Source organism: Aotus nancymaae, unplaced genomic scaffold (genome assembly GCF_030222135.1).
Source record: "Aotus nancymaae isolate 86718 unplaced genomic scaffold, 86718_ANA_hifiasm-v0.15.2.pri h1tg000016l, whole genome shotgun sequence".
In the NCBI taxonomy this organism is placed as follows: Eukaryota; Metazoa; Chordata; class Mammalia; order Primates; family Aotidae; genus Aotus; species Aotus nancymaae.
The window spans coordinates 15291581-15310193 of record NW_026988428.1 but is presented as its reverse complement, the minus strand read 5'-3'; the positions used below and the strand labels follow the sequence as shown (position 1 = coordinate 15310193).

The following is an 18613-nucleotide window of genomic DNA, read 5'->3' as shown; positions in this document are numbered from 1 at the left end:
CTTTGTGATTAAGATTCATAAAATACTGTTTTATTTCTAGAAACAGGATTGAGTTTTACTGTCTTTTCCAAATGAAAAATAACACTCCAAAGAGAACACTAGATTTCTTGCATCGCTATTCAACTTCTCAACCCATTTTAGAGGAGAATTCTGCAAAAACACCTTAAGTTTCTCATAAAATTATTTTTACATCTTGCTGCTGGTGCAATGTCACCTAAAATATTTTAATAGAAATTATTTATTAAGGTAACTGGATTCTCAAGGATATAATATATTCATGCCCAACCTATAGCTCTTCATATTACCATAGCAGCCTCACGTTATAAAAAAAATCACAATAAGCTAAAAAAGCTACAAAAATAAATTAGCATTGTGACAGCAAAAATAAGGGGCACTAGGAAAATCAGGAAATTTAATGTCACTGAAGAACACTGTATTTTTTTTAAAAATTTCTATTGTAGCCCTTCTTAGTAAAACTGGAAATTATAGCTACTGATTTCCTATTAGCAAATAAGGAAAACAGTCAAGAGCACCTGAAAACTGGAAAATATTTTATTTCTTAAAAACTCTTTATCTTTGAAAACATCTTCATATGCAAACATATAAACCCCACATTTCCAACGACAAATCCAATTCTTTTTTTTTTTAAAGCAAAACAAAAACCTAAAACTAAAGAGAATAGTGAAGTTGTAGAAAAACATGGGTAGTGTTGTAGTTCACTCTCTAAAGTCCTTTTGTATTCCCTCCAAAGCCATAGTTTGTGGTCCTAGATAACACATTTAAGCAGCAAATCACATGTTCCCTTTGAGGGTATAATGTGGCCATTCTCAAAAGGATCTCCGCTCCCCCTTGTTCATATTTACACAATTAACTAGCCCTTTAAATGCTTAATATATCTCAAAATGATGGCTAATTTCATTTGATTGGAATTTTGATTGTGAAAACATTTGGTGATTCCTTTCCATTTCACCTGTAAATTGCAGCTTATCAGAGGGAATTTCCACTTAGCTCTCAATAAATTTTGGGAATAGATGCCAAAATAAGAAAACATTAAGGCAATGGAAAAGTCCTAACAATATTATAGGGTTGATAGCAACTTTTAAATTACACCAGGGATTACTGAAAGGTAATGGACTTTTCAACTTTTTCAAAGTCTTTATTTGCTATTATGGTTTAAAAAATCAGTTAGAAAGATTATGTCATTCAATAATTATAATCAAAATAAAGAGGATAATTCAACTTTTTCAAGTTTTCCTTGATAATCAAATTGGCATAATTAAAGTGTGTTTCTTCTGTTAATTGTAACATTCAAGTAATAGTAATAACCATTAACGAACAAATTTTCACACTTACGGATGGCATAATTTCATCAGATCATACATCATTCCTTTAACCATCTCTGGATTTCTTTTCAGTCTTAACAGATTATTGCTGCCCTCTCAGTTGCTTTCCTCATGACAAACACAGTGTTTCTATGAGAATTTTGGCTTGACTTTGCAATAGCCCATGACACCTATTTAAATATATGTTCTTTTTTTGAGGTAAAAATTTTACTTCTAAGTAAATACTCTGTGATGATGAATATTACATACCAATTTGGCTAGAATAAGACAAAAAAATGTGTCTTTTATTTTTGGTGACACACTAGTCTAGATGTGAAGATTTGTATAATATAAACAACCCTACCTTAACATTTATTTTAATGTGATTTAAAGAAAAGATATGGGTAGGCCTCATCTAGTCAAGTTAAATGTCTTAAAAGCAAAAACCAAGTTTTTCCAGAGAAGGAATTCTGCTTCAAGACTGTAACTTAGAAATCATTCCCCAGTTTCCAGACTGCCAATCTGAGCTAAATGTCAACTCATAGCTGAGTTTCCAGTCTGCTGGCCTGCCTCACAAATGGACTTTCCAGGCTCTGCAATCATGAAGCAATTCCTTAAAATCTCTCTCTCTACATACACACAGGCACACGCCTAGAGGTTCAGTTTCTTTGAAGAATGCTGAGTGATACAAATTTTGGTACTGGGAGTGGTTCTAGAAGAACAGAATCTTCAGAATAAATTTTCTGAATTGATTCTGGGATTTTCTAGAATTGGTGCTCTAACCTGGTTAGATATAAAGAGACTAATGTCTCTATTTCTAGTAGTAAAGAGAGCACTGATGTTTTGCGGTGTGATGTGGCAAGAAAACTATGCAAAATGTCTCCATTGAATACAATGGAAATATTAAAATACATTGAAAATATCTCCTAATCAAATATAAGAGGAAAGGTTCTGGATGATCATGTATTTAATATTTTAGGACATTCTGTCAAACTAACAAGTAAAATGAGATTAGCTGATTGCTCCTAATTGTGCTGGACAAAGTGGTTACAGAAAAGGATGAGCTCAGGATTTCAAATTCTTGGCTCAAGTACCACATACCTGATCTGAAAGTTTCTATGTCTATCTTGAAACACACACACACACACACACACACACACACACACACACACACACACCCTTTATCTTGTGTAGCATCAGAACTGAGATTGTTGAAAACTTAACCCATAGTCTCATCCTGTAAGTAGCTGAATTACAACAAAAATACAATTTCCAAAATCAAAGGGTGTCTGCTATTAATATTAGGGCACTGATTAGGAAGAAATTGAATCCTCAAAATTACAGTGGGATGCATGAGCAGTGTTAATGAAGCTGAGGACACTGAATTCCAAAATTCTGCTGTCGTCTTTGGCAGCAGCCCTTCCACACCTGTCCAAGGACATTAAACCTGCCTTACCAGAGGAAATTAAATAGACTTTGAGTTGCCTTGCAAGACTTTGTTACTTCTACTCAGAGTCCACCCCCAACACGCACCTTGCTAGACTGCTAAGTAGACTCAAATCCTACATGACCCAAAAGGTGAAGTGCAAAGTGTGGCCCATGAAGAGTTGCTCTATATTCCAAAAGAACTACAGGATTTTTCTAACTCATACATAGAAATTTGAGGAATGTGTTTATTGCTTAATATTTCTAACATTTTGGGTGATTTTTGTTGTTGATATTGAGGTGTCTTCTAAATCCTTATAATTTTTTGTCTTTTTTCTATCAACAAGTAAATGACATGTGATAAAGTTCCCAGTATGATGGTAAGTTTGCCTATTTTCATTTTTAGTTATGTCGAATTTTCTTTAGGTATTTTAGAGATATGTTTGTATGTTCACATTTTGCACTCTAATCTTTACTTTGGATAAGTTATTGTAGCATTATGAAATGTGTCATCATCTGATATTATTGCTCTGTCAAATCTTTCTTGGGGTTGTAGAGCTTATCTTCTGTTACGGTTTCACTTCTCATTTTTGTATATATTTATTTTCAATTGTATCTCCTATAAGCAGCATAAATTAGTTTTTTTCTATTGATTATTTTAAACTTCAACTTTTATATGGTGTGCTTAATCTATTTAGATTTAATAAAAATCAGATACATTTGACTTTAAATTTCACACTTCATTTTTTCATTTTCTATTATTTTTTGTTCCTTTATCTTTCTTAGAACCAATGAAATTGTTTTTAAAATTTTTTCCCTTTATTAGCTTATTTTTTACAATACTTTGCTTTTACTTTTACTCTAAAAATTACAGCATGCTTCCTTATCTTAACATATTTATATATATTAGTACATTTTTCACTTTAAATAACTTAAGGACCATAGAACCTCTCTCCCCACTTGAGCCTACTATTTAATTTTTCTATTTTCTTCTAAGTTCCTAGCTTCAGTGTTATATTGTCATGCATTTTAATTTTATATTTACTTACTGTTATCATTGGTTTTTATTCCTCTCTGTATTTCTGTTTTCAGTTGTAATTATTTTCTTTTGCATGAACAATACTCACTTTATTTGAAACAACTGACAGCACATTCTCAGTTTTTGCTTTTATACAAATTCCATATTTTCTTTTTATTTGGAGGATTTTTCTTTCAGGTACAGCATTCTACTTTGGCAGTTTTATTTTTTAGCTCTCCAGTAACAGAATCATATTATCTTCTAGTTTCCATTGCTTATGTTATATAGTCAGCTATAGATGATATTGTTGCTCTTTCAAAGATAATCTGTCTTTTGTTTAAATCAAAATATTTTCTATGTATTTGACTTTCAGCAAATTGAGGTTTTGTTTGTATATATTCCACTTTAGGTACATAGTTTCTTTTAACTTTGGGGTTCCTTGTCTTCTTATTTTGGGAAAATTTCTAGCCACTGTTTTCACTCACTGCCTTTGTTTCATTATTCTCTTACCTTACATCATATCATCTCACCTAACCTCACCTTCTCTTATTTCTCTCTTTCCTTGTATTTGGGGTATTTAGAAGAAAGATTAAAATTTTTGATCATGTTTAATAAATCTTGTAGACTTTCTATGGTATTTTCAATACTACTTTTTTGTTATCTATGCTATTTTCTGATGATGTATCTTCCTATTCACTAACTCTCACTCTAACCATGTTCTTAATGTTATTTCTGCAGTTACCATGGGATTCATACTATCAGTGGAAGTAGTTTGCTGCATTATTTACCATATACCTTATTATTATCATCATCATATTATTATTATTTTATTTTTAGTATAGATGGGGTTTCACCATGTTGGCTATTGCTGGTCTTGAACTCCTGCCCTCAGGTGATCCATCCACCTCGGCTTCCCAAAGTGCTGAAATTAAAGGCATGAGCCACCATGCTGGCTGGAGCAAATCAATTTTATCAGCTTGTGAAAAGACTGATTTGAGGCTGGATTTCTGCCTTTGCAAATAGGTTTATTTGGGTTTGCTCTAATGCCAGTTGAAAGCCTGAAGTGTTTACTGAAGCCCATCTTCTCTGGCAGGTCTTGAACTAAATGTTTGTCTCTGCTACCCATGAAATTGGCAAACCTCCATTCAGCTTCTTAGCATTTTGGCTAAAATTAATATACCAGCAAATGCTTAGAAAAGTGCCAAGTGTTAGGCTCCCCTGTTAGCACTCCTCTTCCTTTCTGGGATTTTGGCACCTCAAGTTCTGGCTGCATTGGTAAACATCAATCCTTCTTTTCATTTTTCTTATCCTAAGAACCTGCCTAAAGCTATGATTGATTTCTCTGTATCTGGACCCTTTACATAAATAAGCAAAGGAAAGGTGGCCCAGAAATTTGGGCACTGCTTGGTATAATTATTCTCTGCAAGATCTTGGTTCCTCAAGGGCTGGTTGCTGAAGTAGTTCTTCAAAATTTTAAAATAATTAAAGCCATTTTTAAAGTTTTTATAATTGTCCTTAGTGATCTGTTTTGTCTTCTACAGGCTAGTTTTTCCTTATTGAATTATAGTGATTTTATTAGGCTATCAGTAAAGAAAACAAGGTATTTTATAAAGGAGACATTGAATCACTCTATAAAATACCAAATAAACTCTTTTTGATTAAAGTCTATGGTTACACGTTTTCAATTCTTTGCATAATTATCAAAAAATATAATACATACTTGAAAATGAAAAAACTAAAATATAAAGATTTATTGGTTCTATCCTATGAAAAGACAGCACCAGTTCTATCACACACAGATATAGGTATCTGTCTTCCTCTAGATCATACCTAATATTCTCAGAGTTGATAATGTGTTAGATAATTAAAATGCATATCACATATATTTCTCTAGGTTTACATAAATTTCAAGTGGTGTTATAAAATTAATTTGACATCCAGTAGATTATCAGATTAACTGAATCATATGGCAACTCACAAAATATATAAGAGTAAACAATTATATATCATAGAAAACAAACATCTGAATCTGTGTTCATTTTTGAAGCATGCGTTTATTCTACATAGATGCAAATCTTTCCCCAGTCTGCCTGTTTCCCATCTCTTTCTCTGTCTCTTTCTCCATATATATGTAAATGTTTCTATAGACCTGTATATGGAAATATATAAATACACACATGTATTAGTCTGCATATTTATGTGTGTATGTTAGTCTGCCTGAGGCTGCTATAACAAAATATCACAGACTGTGTAACTGTGTAGCTTAAACAACAGAAATTTAATTTCTCACAGCTCTGGAGTTTGCAAGTCCAAAATTAAGGTGCCAGCAGGGTTGGTTTCTGGTGAGGCCTTGCTCACTCTCTCCTTGGTTTGTAGAAAGCACCTTATTTCTGTGTCCTTACATGGTCATTCTCTATAAGAGAGAGCTCTTGTCTCTTTATCAACTTAAAAGGACATCAGTCCTATTGAATTAGGACTTACTCTAATGACCTCAGTTAGCCTTAATTACCTCTTTAAAGTTTCTAACTCCAAATACAGCTCTATTAGGAGTTAAGACTTTAATACACAAATTTTGGATGGACAAAATTCAATTCATAACATTCTGCCCCTGCCCCCACCCAAAGTTTATGTCTTTCTTGCATGCAAAATTCTTTCACCCCTATCCCAACATCCCCCAAAGTCTTAATTCACTTCAGCATCTTTTCAAAGTCTCAAATCTTACCTAAATATCATCAAAATTTGATAAGGGTGAGATTCAATGTATAATTCATCGTTAGGCAAAATTCCTCTGCAGTTTATGAACCTGTGAAACCAGACAAGTCTATGCTTTCAAAATACGATGCTAGCATAGGCACAGGGTAGGCATTCTGATTCCAAAAATGGAAAATCTGAAAGAACAAAGGAGTTAGATGTCCCAAGCAATTCTAAAATCTAACGAGGCAAATTCCATTTGATCATAAGTCTCAAGAATAATCCTCTTTGGTCTGATGCTCTGCCCTTTGGGTCCCATGGGGTGATATCTTCACCTCTGCTACTCTGCACAGAAGCTCCATTCCTGTGGCCTGGGCAGCCCTGCCCCTAAGATACTGAGCAGGGCATCCTGGTCTACTGAAACCTAGGAGGTGGCCCTCTCCCTCGGAGACCAAAGAGAAAACACCTTTGCCTTGTTGGGTATGATGGGAATAGCAACCCTGGTGCTCTCTGAATCACTTTCAGGGTTATTCTTCCTGTTTCTTAAATAATAAGGAATGTTTGAAGCCAGATAATTCTACTGTCTTGTTCTGTAGAGTCCCAAGAAGTCTGATAGCCTTCTTTTATTACATCCAATTCTGTTTCGTTTGTTCCAGCTGTCAGTGCTTCTGTTGATATAATTCTATCTCTGTTCCTGTCTTCAGCTGAGATAGCTGATTAAATTAATAGGTAGTCTCTTTAAGGAGCAAATTTCCAGCCACACACTTGGTCTCTCTAGAATACGCTTTCCATTTTTTTTTTGCAATATGGATAGTCTGATAATTTTCCAGACCTTCAAATCCTGGTTCCATCTTGCTTAAAAATTTAATCAATTTGTATATCTTCTCTCACATTTTATAAGCAATAAGGAAAAATTCAGCCTCTCCTTCAAACCTGTGCTTAGACATCTTCTCTGCTAGATATCCAAGGACATCACTCACATATTTTACCTTCCACAAAAGACTAGAACACAATTAAGTGAAGTTCTTTGTCACTTTATGACAAGAGTGCCTTTCCTCCAATTTCCAATAACGTATTTCTTACTTTGAGACCTCACTAGAAGCACCTTTGTTCATATTTCTACCAATATTCTGTTCATGATGATGTAAGTATTCTCTAAGATGAGACATTTTCTCTACATATCTCCTCATTTATCTGTTTGTATGTATGTGTGTGTACATATCTACATATACATTTATACACATAAACACACACAAATTCTAACCTTCAGCCTAACATACTAGATGGGATCTTTGGGAGGCAGTTAGGTCACAAGGTGGAGCCCTCATGATTGAAATTAGGACCCATATAAAAGGAACTCAAGTTCACTTGCCCTCCTTCTGTAATATGAGGATACAAGAAGATGGCAGTCCTTAGATAGCACTCACAAAAACCTGACCATGTTGGCACCCTTATCCTGGACTTCCAGGCTCCAGAACTGTGAGAAAATAAATTTATATTTTTATAAGCCACCTTACTCTATGATACATCATTAAGAAAGACAGAGATAGATACATAGAACCATAGATAGACAATAGCACATTTTTAAATGGAAGCATCATCATCTTTTTAACACAAAAAGTTAAAGGTGCATTCTTAGTAGAATTACTATTACACAGGCAAGACACATGCTTCTATTGATTCAAATGTATAGTCTAACATCAGCAAGAAAATTTCTGAGGAGTAATTGTAATATCTGGTAAAGAGTAAGCATAATTTACTGCTTAAGAGAGATTTACATTAATTTATAGTTGAACAGAAATTTTAAAATATGTCAATGAAAATACTGTTACAATAAACAACTCAAGAAATGGGAATTATAAAACTCAGAACATGGTTCCCTATGTTTCATTTAAGAAGATCAGAATTTTATGGAATACTTCATTTGAAATGATGCATATTCAGAACACTGGCTAACGAAATGAGGTTTAGTAATATATGTTTTAATATGCAGTCTCAAAACTGTTGTCACTATGAAATATACAAAAACAACCAGCAGTATTTAACTTGAATACATAATCTAAGTAGATATATATAGACATAACTCATTACAAAGTCATAAAACCAAAATTATTTCATTTTGTCAGTAGAGTCTGAAGGCCATTCAGTCATTTGTTTTTCCCCTGAGATATTAGCACTATAGCAAAACCCAAAATGAATATTTTTTTCCACAATCTAATTTTCTGTTGACTACTAATATGTTTGACTTTCTGACAGTAACTTTTCATTTTTTTGGTAACTGTCTCTACTATAAAACATTGCTTCTTTTAGGTGGATTTATAATAAAAAATTTTTTATAAATTTTATGATATATTTTTCTCACATTTTCATTGTTCACATGCATAGAAATTGCTTCCTATTTCATCAGATCTTCTCATTTTACTGAGGCATTTTTTAAGTCAGTTTGAGTGGTTGTTCATTTTTTTTATAAATTGCGACACTCTTATGGTTTACTATAGAATGATGCTTTTGTGACAGTTGTAATTTGAGAGCATGTCTCTGTTAACTTTAATTCCATCTCTTTTTTTCACTGTAATATTCAAAATGCCAATACAATACACCTTCATTTACCAATTGAAAATTCCTGCTCCCAAGGCATCAAGGGTGTACTAAAGAATATGCCACTAAGACTATTGCATTTTTGCAAACTTGGGCATCACATATGGCTCACACTAGACTCAGATAGCTGTGTGGAGCAAATGTTCAAATATGTGCCAGAATTTGTTCATTTTAACATCACTGGGACTTTCAAAGAACAAATGCCATCTATGTGAAATAAAACACTATTAAAGTATTTAATAGCATTACTCATAACGGTTACCTTAATGATCATGCTGAATTGATCTATTCTGAAATTTATTCCAAATTAAAACATCTTGACAGACTGTTGCTTCTACTGCTGCTGCTGCTGCTGCATCCCTAGACTCTTCTTCATATGGCTATTACTTTTGATATGCCAATAGGAACCATATCAGTGACAGAAGAATAAGGATGCTTGTGGAATCCTCAGGGATAGAAGCAGCAGTGTGTAGCAGCAGGAGTATGAAGACTTATGGCAGAGGCAGCAGTGAGTGGAGGCAGAGGCAAAAAGGAAGGATCCAGGGGAGTGCAGGATTATCAGGAGAGATGACAAAGTTAAGGGGCATTTTAGTGGAAGAAGATAGAATTTAGTTCTAAATAAGCTGCATATTCTGATTTCAGTGCTCAGTCCATTGTATTTTTTAAGTTTTTAAAAAATTCCAAGTTATATTTCATTTCATCATTCATAATCATTCATTAAGCATATATTAATATTTAATATGCATTTATTTTATGCCCTGGGTCTGTTGTAGATATTGGAGATATATTGTAAATTAACAAAATATTTTTAAAATGTCTTCCTAATTGAGGTTGGCATTCTGGTCTATGAAATCACATATTATAGAACAAACATATATATTGTCATAATTATTAATACTATGCATGTAAAATGCTTAGTGAAGTACATAATGTAAATAATAATTTCTAAATAAATGTATCATTGTTATTTTTGGAAAATGCATGTCACTAATGCCATATCAGAGAGCTAAAAACTCAAATACAAGAAATCACCTGCTAAAACTCTCTCTGTTGCCCAGGCTGGAGTGCCATGGTGGGATCTCGGCTCACTGCAACCTCTTCGTCTTGAGTTCAAGTGATTCTCTTCCCTCAGCCTCCTGAGTAGCTGGGATTACAGGCACATGCCATCATGACCAGCTAAGTTTTGTACTTTTAGTAGAGGTGGGGTTTCGCCATGTTGGCCAGGCTGGTCTTGAACTCCTGACCTCAGGTGATCTCCCAGTCTTGGCCTCTCAAAGTGCTGGGATTACATGTGTGAGCCACCATGCCTGGCCATCTGGCTTCTTACGTTCACCATAATAGTATTGAGCTACATCCATGTTATTGATTTTATTACTGTATTATTACAATATAGTATATTTTATGAATATACTATAATTTTAATCCATTATTCTATTAATAAACATCTGGTAGTTTCTACTGTTTGGCTATTATCTATAAATCTTTCTAAATATCCTGTACAAGTAATTTTGTATATATGTATTTTCACTCTTCAGTAAATACCTAGCTGCATCTTGGTGTTTTGTGGGAAACTACCAGACACTTTTCCAAAATGGTTGAAAATTTTATACTCTACCAGTATATTAAGAGAGTTTATGTTGCTGCACTTTTTACACAACTTTAGCTGTTATCAGTTGTTTCAATTTTAGGCCTTCTAGTAGATAAAAGCTCATAGACACAGTTCATTGTGGTTTCAATATTGATTTCCCTGGTCACTGATAAGCAATTTTGTATGTTCTTACTGGATATTTGTTTGGATTTTGCTCATTTTTCACCAGGTTTGACATTTGTATGCATTTTGCATAAAATTCCTTTGTCAGAGAGATGGTGTTACAGACTGAACTTTGTCCCGCAATATCCATACATTGAAATGTAAAATCCCCGATGTGACCGTATTTGGAAAGGGGCATAAGGAGGTAATAAAGGTGAGATGAGGTCATGAGAAGGCAGCCATACAAGCCAGGAAGAGAGGCTTAACCAGAAACTAATCTTGGTGGCACTTTGAAGTTTGACTTCTAACCTCCAGAACTATGAGAAAATAAATTTCTGTTGTTTGAAATACGCAGTCTATGATATTTTATTATGAAAGCCCCTGGAGAGTAATACAGATTTTTTGCAAATACTTTTCTTTCAAGCTGTGGCTTGTGTTTTCAAGGATGCAAAGTTATTTCCCTTATTTTTTCTTCTAGAAACTATTATTTTAAGCACTCTACATGTATGCATGATCCATGCCAAAGTATTTTTAATATGATATGAGATTTTACCATTAAATTATCACAGCAACTTTGCTGAAAGCCAATTAGACTGTGCATCTACTATTGACTAGTAAGTATAGACTTCCTACTCTGATCCATTGTTCTACTTGTTCATTACTGTGTCAGTAACATCCTGTCTTGATTAATGAAGCTATACTATAAGCCTTATAATATTATTTTATATTGTAAAATTTATATTATACATAATACATTTTATGTTATATTTCTATAATTTATATAATATAGAGTATTTATAATATACTGTTTTATATTAAATTTAAAATTATATTGCATATATTAAATACATAAATATAGAATTCTTATTATAAGAAATCAGGCAGTGTATGTCCTCCAAATTCATTGTTGCTTTTAGTGTTCTTTTGACTATTCCAGGTCCTTTGAATTTCCAGAATAATTGGTTAGTCCATTTGTAACAAATTGGTTGTTGGGGTTTTTTATTGGGGTTTATTTGAATCTATATAATAATTTAATAATGAACATTTTAACAATATTGAATCTTCCAATCCATGAAAATTATTTATCTTGCCATAGTTCTTCTTTAATTTCTCCCAAAAATTGTTTTAGTGCAGATATATTGCATATTTTCCACTGAATTCATTGCTAATATTTTACTGTTTTTTTATGCCATGGCAAATGGTATTGGGCTTCAATTAACTTTTCCACTTTTTGGTGCTATTACATACAATTTTTCTTTTATATATTGACCATGTATCCAGTGAATTTGAAAAAAGTTAAACATTTATTACATTTATAAAATATATTTCTCAAGATTTTTCACAAATCCAATCATTTTTATGTGTGAGTAAAGAGAGGTTTACTTACTTTTCAGTCATGATTTTACTGGATAGCACTGGTAAGACCTCTAATATAATGTTATAAAGTAATGAGAACTCACATTCTTGCCTTGTTTGAAATCTTAGGGAGAAAGCATCAATATTTTGCCATTACATCTGATGTTAGCTCGAGGTTTTTAAGAAAAATACTTCATCAGATTAAGGAAATTTTCATTTATTCTCATTTTACTCTGTGCTATTAACATGAGTAGCTATTAAAGATGGTCTAATGATGTACTCATATAATATTTCTCTTTTATTACATTAAAGTAATGTTTTGGATTAATTGCTCTTCAAATGTTAAACCAATCCTGCATTCAATAGATATGTTCCACATAGTAATAGATTATACTTTATACTTATTATTGGACTCAATTTGCTAATATTTTCTTTAAAGTATTTTTGTCTGTGTGTTTCAGTGAATTTTTAGTTATATAGGTTGATATTTTTCACCAATTTGACAAGTTTTAAGCCATTATTATTTTAAATATTTTTCTATATTTTTCTCTCCCCTCCTAGAACCACACTCATTGCTATATTACTTGGTATTTTCCTATATATTACTAAATCTTCATTTACTTACTTTATTATTTTGAAATATTCACTTTAGAGCATTTCTATTGATCTGTCATTAATATCACTTATTCTTTTTTCTCTAGTCTCTAATAAGCTGCTTAATCCATTCAATGAATTTTAAAAAATATATCATACATTTTTAGTATTTCCATTTTCATTTTATAGTTTTCATTCCTCTGCAGTTTCAAAATTCTTCCCTCATATGTCCATAATTTTATTTACTTTCCTTAAACATATTTTAACACCTGTATTAAATCCTTTTTGTTAACTCAAAGTCTATCTCATCTAGTAATCTATATTTACTGACTGCTTTTGTGACTAAATGTATTTCACGTTTTTCTGTTGTTTTACATGGCTGGTACATTTTTAAAAATTGTGTACATTGTCAACGTTACCTTAAATGGAGAGATAATCTCTTTTTTTGTATGGTACTGATTTGTCCTGATAATAAAATCCTGACAGATTTTCTGTATTTTATTAAGCTTTATTTATGATTAGTTAGGATGTCTTTATTTTTGCTGTCTTCTCAGTTAAAGGGTTATATTCTGATTCATAGGTGGTGTCCTTATCCCTTTAAAACTTTCTGAGTTCTTATGTAAACTTCCAAGGGTAGGCAAGAACTCTAATGGCTCCAGTATTGTATGACCTCTTCTATTTTCCAGTCACATCTGAGCTGAACAGGACTTACTGTCTACACGGTAACAAGCAGAGTGTTCAGCATGAACATTTGAAGCTCAGTTCTTAGGTGAATATTCTCAAACATTTCCAGGAAGAATTTTGGAATCCTTCCTTTGCAGAATTATGTATCTTCTGTCTCCTGATCAAATTATAGGTGTTTTCATAGCTCCAAACTCATTTATTTCTCCCTATCAATGTGCATCAGTTAATAATATGTTACCAGACAAAATGCCAGATGGAATGTGGAGTTTGTCTGTATCTATTTTTCTTCTTTCAAGGATATTTCAAGAAATACATATAAATTACTTAATGTTTTATAGCTAACTTCTAGAGTAACAATGGTAAATAAATTAGAAGTAGAAAGACAAAGATAAATTTACTTCAAAGAACCAACAGATGGTAGCAAACTTCTTCACAAAAATATATTACAAGAAACAGAGTCAGATAAAAAGTGTTCAGACAATCAAAAATTGAGAGATTTTTCCACAAGCAGACCCCTCACTATAAAAAACTTTGAAGAAGATGAGATATTTAATCAGAAGTAAAATTTTTCCAGATGAAATTGTTGAGATAAAAGAAAAAACAAATTAAAAAGAACAACAAAAGCATATAGTATGTGAGTAAATTTAAATAAATGATATAAAATAACTTAGAATAAAAACAAAATATAATTAAGATAAACATAACTGCTGCAAATAAACTTATAGAGATAAAGATGTTAAAATGTTCCAAGATCTTAGATCATGTAAAAGGAGGGAAAACATTGATAGATATATTATAAAATTAAGCACATATATTTCAATGACTAGAGTAACATCGAAACCATTGGAAACAGCATATAACTTTCAAACAGATAGGAGGTGCCTGTGGACTCTCTTTTGGCTGTAATTTCTGCTACTTTCTATTAAAACTATCTTATTTTCTGTATGCTAAGTTACTTTAGCTTTAGGCTGATCATTTTCCTTGTAATTTTATTTGTATAAATGTTTAAGACCCAGGATGATGGTCGGTCCCTCCAGGAAAGATGTGTAAATGTTTCTACCATTTGCTTTGGAATTACAAGATATGTCAACATATGTAAAGTGTCAACAAAATAAATAAATGCCATAAGTGAAAACTTTTAAGTAAAAACATTATTGAGAACCAAAAAACATATGGATTCACACATTTTTTCAAAGAAAATGAAGATGATTCAGAGCACAGACTTTTAAAAAATAGTTGTTATATTTGTATATTAAGTTATATGTTAAATATCACACACAATATAAAATAATTGAAACAAATGCATAATGGGCACAGACAAAAATGCTAATCCTTGCACATATTACTAGTACAGTAACTCTATTCTAGAAGAATATAAAAATCAAAATGTAAAAATTTGGATTCTAGATATTTACTGAAGCAAAAATATTAATGCTCAGAACAGAAAGTTAAAAAACTCAGCAGTTTTATAACTCATGAAACAATTTTAATCAAGCAGAAATATACCATTATGAAATCTTGAGATAGTAGAAATGAAGTATGATTAAACTATTTTAAATATAGCCAAGATACATATTAATATAGGCATTGAAAAATTAAACAGTTTTCTAATTTTGATTCTTGAGAATTATAATTAATGTGTTTAATTATTTATTTTTAGTGTTTTTATCATATTTAAAATTCCCTCTTGAAGAATTGCTTTCCTAAAGTGCCATATTTGAATATGGAGTTTCAAGAGTAACAAACACTTTATCTTATAATCAGTTGCAAAATACATATAATTTTCAAAATTTGTTTAGTATCTACATGTATTTTAATCCTCTAAAAACAATATTTTTGTTGTAACCAGAAATTAGATATTCATAATGCCAACAGATTTTCAAATAATTTGGCTATTAGCATATGTAACTTAAATATTTCTAATGTTTGAAATTTCCTATAAAACTGGTTCTTAAACCCTTCAACGACTAGAAGCCTTCAATGCAGATTCATAAATGTGTACTTTACCTAATTTATAATAAATATGGCATAATAAGTACATTTTCTTGCTTGACTCTATATTTCTAGAATGTTAATTCAGATTTCCATATGAATCAGGTTTACTTTGACCTAAAATTAATTTGAAACTCCCTATAGTGGTACTTTGTGAACTTCATGTTTTGAGTTATTTCAGTTTCTGACATTTGTGTATTAATATTTTTAAAGGTAGGTTATTTTCTTACATGTGTTCTATTTAGCTCACTTTTACCAAAAAAATAAAAATATTAAGCAATTACTGCTTTCTTCTCTTTAGAAAATGTGGGAAGGTCTATGGGGTAGTACAGAAGGTGTCTTTCATCTCAAGCATAAATAGAAAGCCAATGTGCTATGGAATGAAAGTTTGACCTTTGTGAAATTCCTGTTGAAACTTAATCCCCAGTGTGGCAGTATGGAGAGATGGGGTCTTTAAGTGGTGAATGAGTCACGAAATCTCTGCTCTCATGAGTGGATTAACCCGCTCATGGATTAATGAATTAATAGGTTTATGGATTAATGTGTTATCATAGGAGTGGAACCGATTACTTTATAAGAAGAGGAAGAAGTACCTGAGCTATCAAGCTCAGGTTGAAATATCCTGTGCCACCTCTGGACTCTGAAGAGGATGTTCACCAGCAAGAAGGCTCTAACAACATTTAGCCCCTCAACCTTAGACTTCTCAACCTCCGTAACTGTAAGAAATAATTTTTTTCTTTACAAATTATGCAGTTTTAGATATTCTTTTATAAGCAACACAATCTTTGAAAAATATTGGGGGAGAATTGCTGAACACTGAATTCCTTGACTCTGTGCAATGTCTACAGAGGGGCGAATGTGTAAAAAGCATAAACCAAAGGTGTGGAAAAGTGAGTACAGCAGAAATGAAGTCAGATAAAATGAATTGCTGAGTTAATTATAGAATATTTAAATTGAATTGTACCAACCACTAGTTATAAAATGTGATGAACTAAATTAATCATTCAACATAGTCATTAATAATCTTTTTATGTGTAAAATTTTCAATTTTCTGGCTATCTACAAAATATTCAATCTATTTGGATAATATAGATACAGACTTGGATTTAATTGGAAAGAGATTATAAAATCTGTAAGATTCTACACAAAATGGTTATTAATTTAATAGAAGCCATACGTGTTTGAGACAAAGATTTAGTAGATTTTGAAATATTTTTAAAAATAATTTTAATACATAAAGCCAGACATTTGTAGTCACCCATGTCTTTTTCTTGGTCATAAAATACATATTATATGTAAAAATATGCATACCAAGTCATGATTTTTTTTGCATATGTGTATGAATTAATTAATTTAAATTCCAGTAGACTCAACACACTGGTATAAACCATCATGACAATTTCTATGAACCACTTATATTTTCAAGACCTGTTATCCTTTTTGAAGTAATAAGGACAGAGAATGTAAAAGGCAGTAGAAAAGCACAATGTAGTTAAGAGATTCATAAAATTGTGTTTGGATTATAAAATGTTTTAAAATACCTTGAGACATTTTTGAACCAGAGTCAGAAATATCTATACACATGTGGATAATGACATCTATAAGTAAGCTGAAGACAGGCTGGGCTGAAAAGGTGGTGTCAGGCATTAGGTTTTGGAGACAGAAGTCTTGGCAGAATATAGTATATGATAGGATAGACAGTATTTCAGTGGAAACCTACTGACTTTTCGTTCTGTTTTCCTGTATTCCTTTCTCTTTCCTGCCTTTCACTCTTATTTCTTTCAATCCTCTCTGGTCTTTTCTTCTCTCTTCCTTTTATTTCTCCTCTCTCGCTGTCTCACCCTCTCTCTCACACGCACCCTTCTTCCCAGTATTCCTTCCTCCTTCTTTCTCCTTTACTGCATTCCTTTCAGAAATGTTTATTGAAAATATATTATGTGAAAGGTATGAGGTATGCACAGTTGAAGACTATATTTTAAGTTTCATATTGGCATATCTCATATTCATTTTCAGCCTCTGGCAGCACGCACTCCTACAATATATGGTCAAACCACAAACTGAAGAATAAACAAAATGTTCACTTCACCTCAATTTCTTTTCCTTCCTTTTTAATAAATATTTGTTAATTTATACTTTAAAAAACAGTAAACTACCTACGATCAAATCAATGATGAATTTCATTTTGGAATTTTTACAAATCTTACAATTGATCAAGACAGCTTGAATGTTTTCCTAAGCTTGACTAAACTTTATATAAGCTTCTTCCTGCCTCTAGGTCTCTGACCTCCCTCTCATCCCAACCCATATAGAATCCAGATGGCCTAACCACAGAGGTCTCTTTCCTCCCTTAGAGCCTTTACAAAACCTGTAAATCCCAGCTTGGTGCAGTGGCTTATGCCTGCAATGCCAGCACTTTGGTAGGCTGAGATGCACAGATCACTTGAGGTCAGGAGTTCAAGAGCAGCCTGGGCAACATGGCAAAACCCCCTCTTTACTAAAATACAAAAAATTAGCCGGATATTGTGGCATATGCCTGTGATCCCAGCTACTCAGGCATCTGAGGTAGAAGAATCACTTGAAACTAGGAGACAGAGATTTCGTAAGCTGAGATGACATTACTGCACCCTAGCCTGGGTGACAGAACGAGACTGTCTCAAAAACAACAACAATAACAACAAAATGTGTAAATCCTTTCTTTGTCCCTTTAAGATGTAGTTTTTTTTTTTTTTTTTTTTTAAGCTTCTTGCCAGGTGTACAAATTGGGAATATCTTTATCAAGAACCTGAGAGCTCTCCTTTGTAAACATTCAGTAGGGCTGAGTTGAGACTGCTTTCTGATCTCTTTCCTCTGTTGCAGTAGTAGAGGTTATTTTATTTATTTATTTTTTCCTGCTTAACTTTTCCCAGTGCAATCTTTGCTTTGACATAATTACAGTGCTTCAAACTGTGAGGACAGTAGCATTTTGAAGAGTATATATCTGGATTCAACATAGTCCACAAATTCTAAATTCTGTGTATATAATGATCTTAAATAATAGATTGATTACCTTCAAATTAGATTTACTTAAGTAATAAGAAGCCATGTTAGTACAAAATAAACTCATAAAGGACCTATACCTTCACCATTTGCTTCTCTAACAACTTTATGTATTAGTTTCAAAAATGATTCTCAATTTTTCATTTG

General features: G+C 32.3%; 1 protein-coding gene across 2 annotated transcripts in view; it reads right to left on the bottom strand.

Moving 5' to 3' along the window:
• MGAT4C (MGAT4 family member C) overlaps nt 1–18613 on the bottom strand; it is a 252384-nt gene that overhangs the window by 190873 nt on the left and 42898 nt on the right. The window lies entirely within an intron of this gene.